Raw genomic sequence first — 16141 nt, 5'->3', positions numbered from 1 at the left:
TATGTGGAGAACTGTTCTGTTTTATGGAACAGCAATCATATTTAGTTTAATGTCTTATAAGTCCCATAAAATGACATTAAGAAATTTTGCTATTTGGCTGGTGAACAATCTAAGCAGTGGTGTTAACTCATCATAACACCACTACTCTGAAAGCTCAAGCCTCATAAAATTTGGGATATAAATATGCCAGCTGAACTAAACGAGATCAGAGATCTTGCATACATTCTTTCATAGGATGGCATCCAAAAATCTACTGTTCACCTAAATCTTGTAAGAATTTCTACAGTTTGTAGGCTCTTGGGGAGTCTTAGTCTCTGAAAAACATCACACTCTTTTTGCTTCTAAACATATCCAGTCATCTGCAAACCTAGCAACCCAGCAGATACAGGACATCAGCACAGTCTTAGTAGATGTGACATGATGCCTCTGAGAGTCCTGCACTCCTATGAAATGGCAGACAGGTAACAGGAAACATGCATAGGTCATCTAAAATGATGTTAGATGATTTCTGGATTGGAGAAGCTAAAACACAAGGCAATGATAAGAATACAATTGGAACAGATCATGTAGATAATTAACGTTTCAGTTTCCCTTTAATTTTCACTTGATGATTTAAGGCTGGCCTGACATAAACCTGACTAGCCCTTGATGATGCTAATCATGAGCTCTGCAAACTCAAAATAACAGCAACTTCAGTTTAGGATTCTTTTGTATACTCATTGTTCATCTCTGTTTTGATTTGTGTCCTTCTTTTGATGTATTAGGAACTTCCAGGTGGTGGCAGGTGGAGTTACAAATGTTAGATAGCAAGGACACAGATTTTGCTCCTGGCTAGACTGATAACCTACATATTGCAAAGTGAAAACAAGCTTGCTAAGCCTGAATGCACTGGCTTTTCAGTTATGTACCAAAACTCCATCTGGGATGTACTTTGTAGGTAAACTCCAATCCTCTCTATGGAAGATGTATGGGTCTTCTCTGTTTCTTCTGCAGTTTCACAGGACATGAGTAGAGATGCTATCCAAGAAATCATCCACCCATGGTAACAGTTTGTCAGGAGCTGATACTAACCTGGCAAATCTGTGATCTGCTGCAAGTGAGGCTCCTCACTTCAGCACACAGACTTAGCTCCCCCAAAATACCTTCTTTATGTTTGATGGTTGGTAAGGAAAAAAGATGCAAACAAGTCAGCTGGGTCTGCTCTACCCCACTTTGTGGTGTGTAGACTGAATTCCTTAATGATATTCTCAATAGATGTTCCTATTACCAAATACTGTTTGTCCTTAGACACTATTTTTATTAAAGGAAATGCTGCCTTGTCTCTTTGACATCTGTTTCTGAGGTGACTCACCCCACTCTGATGGATTTATCTCACTAGTTAGTGGACACAGTCTGCTCATCCAGAGAACTGATGATAAAGTCCTGTAAGACATCTCATGTCAAGTGGGGTTGTTGATCACTTCCTGGCTCCACTCACCATAGGGGTGATGGTGCTGTGTTATAGTAAAGGTTCAGGTATTTTCCAGTGAAACAAGCACACAGATATGTCATTAAAATACTCTTTTGTTGGTCCATAATCTGCAGCTCAGGCATGCCATGAGACACAGGTTGTGTCTGTGTCCGATGGACTTTAAAGCTGCACGTAGGAATTATTCTCTTCAATTATTTTTAAGCATTTAACATCACAACAATAATTCTGGATTGAAATTTTCAAACTGCAAAACAAGGTTTTTTTTGTGCTGATAAAAAATAAGCATTTTTTCTATAAGCTTCATTTATTTATTGTCAACTAATCAAATTACTTTTACTATTCAAATTAGAAGTATGCAGACTAACTTAGACTAATATTTTAAGTTACCTAAAACTGTCTGTCTTTTCTGGTGACTTTAAGAGGTTGAATACCTTTCTTTGTGTGTCTTCTCTAGTGCTTGTCATCATTTTAAACAAGAGAGAAGTGCAGTCCAGATGGGAGAACCAAAAGTCTCATTTCCAAAGTGTGGCATTTTATGTCACCCCTTTTTTACCCAGACAACTGCACTAAGTATGTCCCTACTCTACAGTGTTTAGACATTCAGATAAAGTTTAAATAAGCATCTATGCTTCTAGTGATTATTCAAACAGTCTCTCAACCTTTTGTGGTTCACCCATCACCAGTTAATATCACATTAAAAACTGACAAATAACGTTGCATTTTATTGTGATTGCACAAGCTGGGTAACCTGCCCATTAATTCTCTGCTGCTTTTTCACTTAGCATCATTCTTTTCCTATAACAGTAAAAGGACTAAAGATTGTTCACAGCTAAAATTAGTTTTTTATTAGTAGACAACTAAGTCTGTTCTATACTTTGTAATATTCAACCAGGAGGAAAAAAATCCCAACATTTTTATTATCTACTGTGAAAACTTTTGTTAATTCATGGAAACAAAAGACTTTCATAATGCAGTAAATTCATCTAGAGTGAGTCAATTTTGTTTCCTCAACAAATAACCCTTCCTATGACAAATACATCTTACAAGGTTTTCTTTTTTACTTCATTAGAAATCAACTGTTTGCAGAAAAAAAATGAAATTGATTTTTATTTCTTCTCTTTTCCAAAAGCATAAACATCTTTTGGCTTTCAACAGCCAACAATAGTGGATGCTTCTTTACCTAGGGAAGAAAAACCTTTTCACCAAATCACCAAAAGCATTTCCAGTGCTAATGAGCTCTACATTCACTTGAAAGATGGTGAGATTTTGGCTTCATTAATGGCCCTGCACAAAGAAGATGGAATCCCAAGCTATACACCGTGAAATGCTTCATCTTCAAAGTAACTGTTTTTCATATTTTTATCAAAGACAAAGGCACTTGAGATGAAAGATCTAATTCTCTGTTGCTCTGCAGAGTCACTGGCACAAGCACAAAGCAGTTGTAACATGATACTAAACACAAATTGTATCATTTACACTCATTTTGCATTTATGATGAAGGGCAATCTGAAGAAAATTAACCTAGGCTTTTCTAAAGTACACATGCAGCTCTTATCTTTGTAGGTGGGAGATAATTGTATCTTATGGAAAGTTTTATACACATACAGAGTCATGCAAGCAAATTAATAGTTTTTAAGATGCATTTCTAAAACCTGAACAAAAGACTTTAAACAGCTTTGATCCCTGACATCCTCATCACATCACTTTGAGGCGAACGCAACTGGAAGGCAGAGTTGATAATCATGAAGTTAAGGCTCAAGGGGCCACAGTCTCTCCCCCAGCAGAGCTGTGTGCAGTGCAGAACCACAGGATAAGGCAATGGTAGCTTTCTATCTCCCCTAGTATCCCTGTAGATCATAGAACTACATCCCAGCTGCCTCAACATAGGCTCGGATGGTGGCAATGCTGCACCCCTGTGCCTTGTGAGGAGCTGTGTGCTATTCAGGAGCAGCCCACAGTGCTGATGCCAGCTCAAGATCTGTTTCAGAAGGCAGTGTGACCACCAGACCATCAGCAGCAATGGAGCTGGGACTGCTAAGTTCAGTTCCTTGGCTTCATATCTCCCATGGGCATCAGCCTCCCTGTCTCTCAGTGTGTCTTCTGAGTGGTTGGAGGCTGCGTTCACTCCTGCTTGGATATGGTCTGACAGAAGATAGCCCAGAAGTCCCCACTTAGTTCCAAAAGATCTAGTTATAACATTCAACATGACCAAACATCCTAATGCTCTCTCTGGGAACAATTCCTTGTTATTGTTGGCATTTATTGCCTGATAGTTTCAGTCTTTTACCATCTTGCTGTTTCCAAAAGGCAGTGCAAATCATTAGAACTAGCAGTGCAAAGTTACTCTCTTTTTTTGGCAAAATCCCGCCTGCTGTCATTTTCTGTAGTTAAGACTTTTGCCTGAAGCCTTGAATGTCTCACCCTGACACCAGCCTGCAGTAATTAATCATTAAACAGTGATTGAGGCAGTGGACCCCAGAAAATATCTTCATATTCTACCATATGCTGAAGCCAGCTGCAGCAAGCACTTGGAGAGATGCTGCACAGAGGAAAACACTCTGCCTGACAGTCCCCTGCTGTGAAGTCCAAGCACAGAAAGCCTCTAACGAAGGGCCATAGACAGACTGTTTGCTTGTATTGACCTTCATTACCTGAGATTGTTTAGAAGGCAAAATGTCAGTGTTAATGTGCTAGAATTTTAAACATTATCGCATTTTAATGACTGTTTCCAGCCTCTCGCATAGTCACAATGTGGAACAAAAATGTGGATTAGTGTAATGAAAGGTTATAACAACAATAACAACAACAATAATGAGGGATGGGCAGATGTGTTTTGCTTAATTTCAAACTCCCCTGGAGCATCTCGGGTTTGGAATTAAGAGCAGTTTCCACCCACCCGAGGTTCATGTTTTATCTGGGGCTGGCCCAGCGCCACATATGGGCAGTAACAGGACACAGCACTCATCCAGAGCTGGGTATGAGCCTGCCTCCAGCTCTGGTGCATGCAGCTGAGCTGGCAGATCCCTACAGAAATGCTGGGCTCAACAGCAGGGTAGGGGAAAGGCAATAAGCATCTTCTGGATCATGGAGCTGCTAGAGCAGGGGTGGTTTGCAGGCTGCAGACCAATGTTACGGGTTCAGAAGTCCCACTAAGATGACTTTCTAAAACCCACACCCTTCTTGGGTTTATCTCACATGCTTTCCACATGTGTGTGGTCTGCTTGCACTGACATACAAGCAAACACCAATCTACACAAGAGACACATTCTAAGGCATGTTCCCTTCAAACAATACAGGGTTTGATGTTCTGCCCTGTATTAGTAAACACAGGATGCTTGTCATCTGTGCTGACATATTTCTGCAGGCACACTAGGAGTGGCTTGAAGGCTGAGAAAGAGTTGTAGCATTTGTTTTGAGATGGCACCTTCTTTTGTCAGAGTGCTAGAAATTACCTTTCTTTGTAGTTCCCTAACTTACCCCTGTGAATGCCTTTTTGTTTATGCAAATATAAGCCTCCATCTTAAGCCTTCCTTAAAACCAGAACTTTCCCACAAATGTCTGTTTTATGGGTATCCTACAGATCTCACATTTCCATCAGAAATCCATGGAAATTTCTAATCCATGGAAAAGCTTTTCTGCTTGTGTTGCCCTTTCCCTACTCTATTCATGCTTAGAAGAAGTTAGTCATACCTATATGCCATAAAAGATATTTGTTTCCAGTGGACTTTTACATATAGAAGCAACAAAGAGGTGTAATGCTGAAGGAAGTAATTTTCCATGCAAATCATAGCTGTACTGTAATTATTCTTTTTTGTCACATGATGTTGTAGGATTCAAAACTGTAAACAGATTCAAACTCTGGGAAACTGATGAAAGAAAAGGGCAACTGTACCTAACATGGAGTCACAAAGAAACACGTCTTTGGCTTAGAACTTCAGTTGCACTGTGCTTTTCCCTAGTCTGGGAGGAAAAAGATGAGAACACCTGCCCTCCCCCTGTACTCAATCTTTATGTATTACCTACAGGCCCTTTGCATAGAGAGGAACTTATGACAAGTACATCTTTTCTCTGCCTCATTCATATATGCTGTAAAGCAGGACAGATCAAGACCATTGCTAACTATAGAGTATAGAAGCTGCATCAGAGGACTAGACAGTCCTAAAGGCCAAGTTCATTGGAGGATTTTCCATAATGAAATGTGAACTTCTCTCAGACCAGCCTCTGCCTGGGGCGTAAAGTAAATCATGATGCTGGGGGAGCATAAGAGATCTAGTTGCACCCAGGGTCTCACTGGGGTTATTGAAAGCCCAAAGTCTCCTGCTTAATTTTTAAAGTAAATATTAAATTAAACAAAAAAAAGAAAAAAGGAAGTTATTCAAGGTGCTCTGAGATGTCTCGGTTGTCAAACAGGTACATTTTATAGATGGTTCTCTTCTGCTACCAGCTATGTTTCAATGAGAGGTTAATACAGCTTTATTGGGCAGACACTGGTACTTTGGCCCACGTGTAAATATGTATGATCTCATATTACATAGAACAGTCCTAACAGAAGTTTCTTTGTCACTAAAATGAATGACACAGAAGTGCTGCACATGCATTTTACAGCTGTTTTAAAGCTGCCGATGCTGAGTATGATTCATTCCTGTTCTCTTTTAGACTGAGAAAAGAAAATGCTTGCTCTCAGCCTGTTCATCTCATATCAACATTAAAATATTAAATGTAAGGATATATGCATACTTAAACATACAAGATTGACCTCCTTGTCTTCAATTATTTCCAGAAAACAATCAATTATATGCTAACTCTATTTTTCAGTTGAATAAAATAAGGCAGATGTTCGTAGCTACACAAGCTTGTAGTACAGCAGGGGAGGAATGAGCAGCAGAGAACACGTGTCATGAACTGACCACAGCACTCATTCGCCATCCCACTGCACCACTGGCAGCAAGGAGGTAAGGAATTCAGGGATAAAATCAAGCCAGGGAAGAAGGGAGGGGTGGGGGGAAGGTGATTTTAAGGTTTGGGTTTATTTCTCATTATCTGATTTTGTTACTAATTCATTAAACTAATTTCACCAAGTCAAGTCTGTTTTGCCCATGATGGTAACTGGTGAATGATCTCCCTGTCCCTATCTCAACCCACAAGCCTTTTGTTATATTTCCTTTTCCCACAGTGATAGAGCAGCTTTGGTGGGTACTTGGTGTCCAGAAGGGTCACCAGTGAAAGGAAAGTCAGAGGTGCTGTCCTAGAACCTACCTGTTGAAAAGTGAAGGCTTTCAGACCTCAGGAGTTACTAATTGAGTATTCAGCAAAAGACTACAGGCAAAAAAAGGTTAGCTATGAAGCACCTGACAACGGAGACGCGTACCCTATGTTCTGAATAGGCAGAAGAGGCTGTCAGAGTGCTCTTTGCAGCCACACTCTACATGGATGTGAACATGTTTGCTAAAGTAACAAAAGTGCAACAACCAGAGCAAGGGATAATGAGTACTGAGAAAGACATTAAACTGTCTGGTTGGGGAAGGCAGGCATATCTTAAAGATATAATAAACATCCAGCTGACTTAGATTTATCTTATACCTGAGGAGAATAGAATAAGACGGGCCAACCATACAGAAATAGCTACCAGTGATATTTTTCTCTTTACTGTAGCAGAGAAAACTTGACTTTGTCCTTTACTTTCTTACTCTAATGTGTAAGAATTAGTAGTCCTGACAATAAGAGCTTAATAATTATACTAGATAAACTGACTGCAGACAGGAGAAAATAATACTGTCAGCCACTTTTAGGTGGAATACAAAGCAGACTTGTACAAGGAAGTTCGTGGGAGGACAGGAATTATGTCTCTTTTCATTCTTGCTCTACTTTCCAACACCCTTCTGCACATACAAGGCTGAATAACAGTGCAATTGAAGAGTGGGCTTAAACTTAGCATCTATATGGATGTCTATTGTGTGCAATAAACAGAAACATCAGACACCAGACAGAAATGAGCAACAGGAATGATTAAAAATTTGTAGCACACTCACTTTTTTTTTAACATAATACCTAATTCAACTTTTGATGCATTTGGCAATTAAACAGAGAAAGATTACTAAGAGACTTGAGAGCTACAATGGAGCTGGTTTGGTTAACCAGTCACGAACATATTGAGGTATGACTAGGCCACAAGATTTGAAAATAAGCGCATCTTTAGATTCAAATGGCACCTTCAACATATCTCACAAGTATGTGATAAGACAAATGAAGGAGACTAAAATGGAAATATAATATTTTTTCAGACCCTTTTTAACCTTCCAGAAGGGCAGAAAAAATATTTCAAATAGTTGAAATATTTCTATTTTCTTTTCCTTGCAGACTTTTCATCAGAGAGTACATCCATGATTTGCCCATCCTCACCAGAGAGCATGAAAGAAGAGCTGACTTGATGCTATGGCAGCAACATTGAAGGCAATGTTGGTCAGCTCTTGCACATAGACATCAAGCTTGAAAAGAAGGAAATTGTAGCAAATTTTCTGACAATGCAAATCATAGAAGATGGCAAAAATCTGTTTCCTTGACAACATGACTGCCCTAGAGGATGCTGAATGGTTTTTACTTTGGTGAGGAGGGGCTGGAAGATGAAGGATTTTGACAAATGCGGCTTGAAAAGTAGCATGCTGAAATCAGTGCAAATATGTATTTCTGTGCATACTATCTTTTCTTTTTGGTGCCTAACCAACACTGGAGTTTGAAATGGAGCAATTCCAGCAGTGGAGTTTTATATGTTTAAATCTGCTGATGGATATATACATTGATATGTGAGTTACATTTCTTCCTTGCCAACAGAAGTCAGCTACTAAGCCAAGGCTGCCCGCTGTTAATTAAACTATGTTCCACTAAAAACCTGCAGCACAAATACATGGTAGCAGAGCATGTTCTGTGTGCTGTTCCTCCTCATGTGATAAGCAGTACATTTCCTCAATGGATGCACATTGCTTACATTTTTAGAGCTATTAAGGCAGCTAGATTGTTCCATAATTATGGAACAATCTAGGCAATGTTCAATAGCCCATGCAGATGCCTGACAGGGCATGTTGTCTCTTAATTAGGAATTTGAATGCCTAATGCTTGTATATTAACTGAAATAATTGGATAGATGTTTTACATTTTCTTCACTTTTACTGACAACCAAGCCAGGGACCACAGGAATCAACATATCTTCCTAAGCCAGCTCATTTCATTTGCACTTTCCAGGTGATCTAATCTGTTGTTTAAGTGTGATTTTTAAGAGAATTGATGCTGGGTACTGTTTAGATATACTGTCAGATGTTCCTCAGTGAGACTAGCAGTTTTAGGTTGGTGTCTTGTTGCTTTTCATTCTATCATCATGTACACACAGTGTCATTACCTGCCTGTATTATTTTTGTTCCTTGTCTACTTGGACATCCCTACCCTTACTCACACCTTCACTAAACACACAGAGAGCCTTATTGGCTCTGATGAAGCATTGTATTCACTGATACCAACCATTAGCCAGTTTCCACAGCTGTGACACTGTTCATCTCCTATCAATGTAATAAAAACAGTAGGAAAAAATCCTCTGGGTTCCATGTTAGCAGAAATGGGCAACTGAGCAACTTCTTTAAGCCATGTCTACCATGTATGTGAGAAGTACTATGCTTGCTAGTATATACATTGTTTATATTTAGGATGCCTCATAAATGTGTTTATTCACAACTATTAGTATAAAAGCTCCTTTAAAAGCAACAAATTGCTCTCTATTAGTAATGTGCATAATGACCTATTTCCATAAACATTTTTAGCAAGAGAAATTTTAATGTGCAAAACCCTGCAGACATTTTATGGAAATTTGACTGTATTCTGCAGAAGTGCATCACAGTCATATTTTGTTCTTTAATATTTTGTTTTGAGAGGTGAATTACTTTCATTCTGATATATAGCACAAAAGAAGTAACCTGGCACAGGAGAAAGGAAAATGAGTCTTAATGTGTTCCCTTCTTGCTAATGTATATTTGCTTGATTGATGTACGGTTGTTTTTTATAGGAATTATACAGCCCTGTTGATTGTGGGTTTGCTTGTTGTTGTTTTTTATATATAAATTTTAAAAGGGTGGTGGAGGCTTTAAAAGAGCTCTTTAAATCCAGTCATAAGGGAAAAGAATAATAAAAGAATGTCTTTCTGCTCAAAATGATAAATAGAGGTTCCGAGTCTCTATCTTTATCAGTTATATTGCCGCTGATTTCTATACCTAAATGGAGGTCAAGTGTGCAAAACTGTATTGACAAAATATTGTGATGCAGTTTTAGAGGTATGGCTTAAAAATCAGCCTGAGGGGGTTAAACATGTGTTAGTTTCATTTTTTTTGGTTGAAAAGCATGCAAGCAAATCTTTGTTATTCTGTGGAGTCTTAACAGCATTTCTGTATGTTACATACTAAATGTAACCTGAACAGTAGCAGAGCTTTTCATAATGATTTCTTCTTCCACACAGAGCTTAAAGCTGCTAAACTACCAACAGTTCCAACAAAAGTCTGTAAGAATAACCTGACATATCAGGTTATCAGGTGCAAACTGTCTAATCTGTAGGCCCACCAAATTATATGGAGAAAGAAAACAAGGGTTTATTTTAAATTAAGCTAATGGCATAGGCATTCAGAGGAGGTGGAAATGGGGAAACAGTCCACAGATCTAATACTAAAAAAAACTGTGCAGTATTTTAGAATCATAGAACAGTTAGGGTTGGAAAGGACCTCAAGATCATCTAGTTCCAACCACACTGCCATGGGCAGGGACACCTCACACTAAACCATATCACTCAAGGCTTCATCCAACCTGGTCTTGAACACCGCCAGGGATGGAGCATTCACAACCTCCCTGGGCAACCCATTCCAGTGCCTCACCACCCTAACAGTAAAGAATTTCTTCCTTATATCCAATCTAAACCTCTGCTGTTTAAGTTTCAACCCATTCCCCCTTGTCCTATCACTACAGTCCCTAATGAAGAGTCCCTCCCTAGCATCCCTGTAGGCCCCCTTCAGATACTGGAAGGCTGCTGTGAGGTCTCCACGCAGCCTTCTCTTCTCCAGGCTGAACAGCCCCAACTTTCTCAGCCTGTCTTCATACGGGATGTGCTCCAGTCCCCTGATCATCCTCGTGGCCTCCTCTGGACTTGTTAAGGCATTCTAAGCAGCTTTTTTTTATGGGAAGTTTGGTCTATGTTGATCAATGCACAGACAGAGCACAACTCTAAATTCACTTCTGCACAGCTCTCAATTCACTTCTGCACAACTCTAAAGTCACTTCTGCACAACTCTAAATTCACTTCTGCCTTTGACACTGACTGCAAATTTGAACAAACCACCAAATTAAAACGTTTAGGCTGGAAGATGTTAACCTCTAACATTGCTACCCCATCTCTACTGCAGAGAATGTTGGATTGGCCAGTAAAGTGCTCAGCAGATGTATGGATAAAAAGCGTGGTGAAAGATGCCAGGGGGATGAAAAAGATGAAAACGGGAACACATTTAGAGATATCTATGGGAAAAGCAAGTTCCTGTATTTCTGATTTTGTCTAACAAATGTTGATCTGCTTTGCAGTATCCATATGTTCCATTAAAAAAATAAGGGTATCGCCCAGCTGGAAAAAAAAAGCATAAATTAAAGCCTAAATTGATGAGGAGGTATATGGAGTAGAAATATGGCCTTGAATTATCCTATTTGTTAAGTAGTTGCTTAACTTTTATCATGTGCTATTGGTTCCTATGATCTTTAAAAGAGAAGTGGTTATAAATGTGATTAAGAGCTTGACTAAATATCCAACTAAGAGGCTAGGCCCTCCTGTTACAGTGGAGGGTCAGCTTCAGCACATCAGTAGTGCAGCTGCAGTAATACAGTACTTTAAGATCTCTTTTTTCAGAAGGGCTAAGCAGCCTTTCGTAGCTCCACACATAGAGTGACAACTGAGAGCACATAGATGTACCAAGGCCTATACACACCCCTTGTCTTATCTCACTGAAGTAAATGGCTAGCTATAATTAATTTCAGTGGGATCACGAATGGATACATAAAGCTTCCAAAGGAAACCTTCTTCCTTATCCCAGTCATTTTATATGCTCTTTCTTGTCATTACCACTGCTGTACGTTCATGTAATAGACAGTTGTAAAACCTTATATGAGAATGAATGAAATTTGAAGTGTTGAATTAGTCAAATAAATTAATGGCCATGATTTAGTGGTTTTTTTTTGCTCTAGGAAGTGTAAAGAATCAGTCAAGATTTTCCCTTGTGGGGGCTGTATTGTATTGATTTCTTTCTTAAATGACCAAGCAATTAGCATAGCAGAAACCTAGGTGCTCAGCACCTTCTCCATTAAACAGAATAAATGTCAAGTCCTATTAATATAGTCAGCTCTTCTATAGTGGTTGATCAGATGCTATCTATCATTATACGTTTATTATCTTGTTGAAATAGTATTATGAGGTTTTGCTGACAATAACTTTGGATGATGCTCTCTTTTTCATTTTAATCCATCTTTGTAGGTTGAGGCACAAACAATTTTATCGCATTCAGGCTGTTAAACCATTAATTGTGAGAGCGCAGATTTGCAGCAGTTCATGCTGGTACAATAAGTCTTTCCCCATCTCCTCTCCCAAGTGTAAAGAATCTGTATTTTTAATAATAATAAAAAGACATAATCACTTAATGCAGAAATGTCCATTGCACCCAAACAGCAAATCCAGCTTAAGTGGAAATTTACACAAAGAATTATTTATAGGAATCAATCATAATTACATTTAATGCATGCTGCAGCTGTTTATAATTGTGGTTTTCCCAAGGTTATTCTCCTCCTACCGTCCACCCACACACACATGAAAGTTGTTTCTGTGGAAATGCTTAGGAAGCATTATAATTTTCCTGTAACTTGTTACAATGGCAGCTGACTGTTGTGAAGCACACCAGATTCTAATTAGCGAGTGCAATAAAAAACAAGAGAAGAGTGTTTTGCAGACCAGTAAGAGTCTTGAGAAGCTGGTTGGTAAGATCTATCAGGACAAACATTTTCTATGTTATTCTGTTTGTTATTTATTATAAGTAAATCTGGCTGCTAAAATAGAAAGTTAATTTTTGGTCATCATAAATTCAAGGTAGCGTGGGCCAAACTGGGAAGCCATGCATAAAGTGGTATAACTGGGACCTTCTCACACTCAATTAAAAATTTCCTTCCCTGAAAACCCATAGTTATAGACCTGATTGTGAAATGCATTTATTTTTTAACTACTGGAAAAGACTTTTTCATAGAAAATGAAAAAGAAATTTTATTTGAGTATTTCTTAGTTCCAGTTATTTGATTAAAAACAATAAGGCTGTATAGGAAAGCAAATACATGTCATACAGTTTTTGTTGTGTTGAAGGCCCAGGAAGTTTAGAACGGAACACATTGGGCAGATATTTGATGTAAGGTCTATGGCTACACATAAAGGACCCTCCGTTGGTTTTTCATACATAGTATGAGCCAGGAGAAGGTATAATTTTAAAACAATAATTCCTTATGGCCCCTCAGCCAGTAAGTTTTACATGTTAAATTCCATTGCATATTGACAGATTTCCTATATGGTGATTAGCTCTAAGGTAGTTCAGCAGAAAGTGTGACCCATGTTATACTATTGTATTCATTCCTCTGAAGTATGATCTGTCTCTATAGTACTCATATCAGAGTTAAGCCATCTCAGTCAAGCCAAACACTACTGAGGGAAAACTCTATGAAGCTTGAAATGTAAAATCCCCTGAGCCTTAAGGACAGTGGTATTGATACTGTTGTCTGGGGGTTTGGGTTTGGTTTTTTGGGGTTGTTTTTTTTTTATTCATTTTTAAGTCCATCTTTACGAAATATCTCTTTGACATATGAACACTTCATTTGAGATGCTTGGTTAGGCACCCATGTTCAGAAGTTATGCATGTGTCTAACTAGAAACACATTACCAGGGGTGCTGAGGGAATCAACAGTTGGTGTTGATTTGGTAAAGATGCCCAAGTGACTGCGGAAGTGCCTGTCCCTCTGAAGAGCGTTATCAGCGAGTGAGACATAGTGAGGAGAGCTACAGAGGTCCCAGCACCCACCCCAGCCTTTGAGATCAAGTAAGTTGAGCTCCTTACATATTAGCAGCTGAACTGCCTCCTCTTCTGTAGTATCCCGAGGCACAAAAATAGGTTCAAGCCCATTCCAAATCAATCCACTTGCTATTTGTGCTTTTATTTCTCCCCACATACCTTGTAACATAGAATTTAACTGTAGCTGAGATACAGCATAAGTAAATAACCAATGGGGACCAATAATAATTGCAATAAACCTATAACTTTGATGCTCCAGTATTTAACATTCTGGATCAAACTCTGCCCAGCCTTACACTCTCCAGGACCATCCTGAGGGCAATAGGGTTTCATGGGGTATAAATCAGGGCAGAATGAGGTGATTTCAGAATAGATGAAACTGAGATGTAACTTCCCCATCTTAAAGAGACTTCAGCCAAAAGGTAGGGTAGTGAGGGCAATAGGGAAGAAGGTCATAGTAAGACATTTAAAAGTGAACTGGAAAAGTGTTTAAATAGTTTACCGTTCTATGGATATTGACCTGTTATTTGTAATGATTGGACCAGTTTGGCAAGAAGAAAAGGATTAACTATATCAGTTGCTGCACAAAGTGTACTTTCTGAAACAGGGGGTTGAATTTTCCTCTTGCTTGTAATACTCTACCTGAATGAAAAAATGGTCTCTCCAAGATGTCTCAAGATAGCTCTGCTGTTTGATGCATTATTTCTTAGCATCTAAGACTGACTATTTCTTGAGCATTGTAGCAATTTCTCATTGAGACTAGAAAAACTAACCGTATTTTTACTCTTGCAGGCAAGAGGCCTTGAAAATCTACAGATGAAGTGAACATTACAGTTGAAAGTGGGATGAAGTCCTGTGGAACAGCAACTTCTGCAGAGGAGGAAACTGAAATCTCATTTATTCCAAGAGAATTTTCAATACTAAACTTGTAAAAAAAGCCCAAACTTACTTGTTTTGTAAGAAAGAGTCTACTTCAGGAGTTTATTTTAGCTTCTGAAAGATCCAAAGAGATATCGGGGGGGTGAGGGGGGCATTATTTTCAGGAAACAAAAGTGGATAAAGATAGATTTCTGTTCTCATTCATTTTCTTTAAAAGCACTGAAAGGTTTCACCAGATGGAAGAGTCTCCTTATTCAAAAATAAATGAATAAATAGAAAAATAAGTTTGGTAGAAAATAAATATTTAACAGAAGAAAAGAACAGACTTATTGGGCCCCTAATAGAACTAGAGCAATGAAGGAACTTGCAGCTACAAGATGCCTTTGCTATAACACCTGCAGAATAGAGTTATTGTCAGAGATTATTTGCCCTTCCAAAGCTACTATCACTTCAGCTCAAGGAGCTTTCCCTAAGGATGTAATCCATTATATTTTCTATCATCTATTAGTATAAGATGACATCTTGCAAGGAAACTGGTGGCTTCTATTTTGTCTTGTTAGTGACATTTCACAACTGCTCTTACTCAACCAGTTTTCTCAAAACCAACATTTTGGTTCTGCATTTTCCTCTTAGATAACTTTTCCTGCATATTCCATCAGAAGTGGACTTGTGAGCTGAGCTGTGTACCTCTTTCATTACCTCTGTTGAAGAATGTGCTTTCTTCTATGTGCCTGACGGCTCAGGGAGAACAGCCCTCCACATCTGCACTGCAGGAGGGAGGGAGAGAAGGAGGGAGGACTCCAGAGGAGACAGGGATGATGGTGTGCCCTTAATCCCTAATGCCCTACAGTCCCCATCACCACTCACATTTCTACAAGGAAGGTTTAACACCAGCACAAACAAGGAGATGGCTGAAGCAATTTTATATTCATTTAAAAGGTGACACAATGTACAGGGTACTGAAATCAAATAATGCTTATGAGCTAGATACTAAGCACAGCAGCTACGGTGAGTAAGAAGGTGCCACGGAGGCTTAAAATCGTTAGTAGAGCAAATAAACCTCTCCAAAAGAAAGCTCTGAATGTCAGAAGAATTGATTTTCAATGTAACTATCCATATTCTGAGAATCCCCAAAGGGGCTCTTTCAGGTGGGGTTGAAAAGTGACTATTTTAGTGCAAGAATGTATTTTTAAGCATAAAAAAGGAAAAGTTGTGCCACCTGTCCTGTATTCACGTAAAGCGGAGCAAAATCTCCGAAAGTCAGGATCCACATACTGCTTTTTGAGACTGGATGCCAGACAGGCAATAAACCAGTACCAAACAACTATATTTAAGAAGGCATATTATTGTCATTTCCAGGTGCCAAGGCATGCATCAACATGCAAACCTAAACTTTGCCACTTCTGCTCTGTCTTGAACTACAGTTTTCAACCAGAAGAAAGTAGAGTCTAGAGCTTCAGAGAAGTGTTGGTTAGCATTAGAAACCAGCACACCTGCCATGGGCTGAAAAATGCATCCGGAGCTCCCAGTCTGGTTCTGGCATCATTCAATCGTTCTCAGGAGGAAAGTGAGGTAAGTGAGGAACATGTGTCAGCCACAGACTGAGCTTCTCTCCATTATCCTCCCCACTGCCACTTCAACGTACACCTCTGATGGGTGATACATGGAGGTCTGGATCTGC

The sequence above is a fragment of the Melopsittacus undulatus genome, chromosome 5 (assembly GCF_012275295.1).
Source record: "Melopsittacus undulatus isolate bMelUnd1 chromosome 5, bMelUnd1.mat.Z, whole genome shotgun sequence".
Taxonomy (NCBI): Eukaryota; Metazoa; Chordata; class Aves; order Psittaciformes; family Psittaculidae; genus Melopsittacus; species Melopsittacus undulatus.
This window is presented reverse-complemented; position numbering follows the sequence as displayed.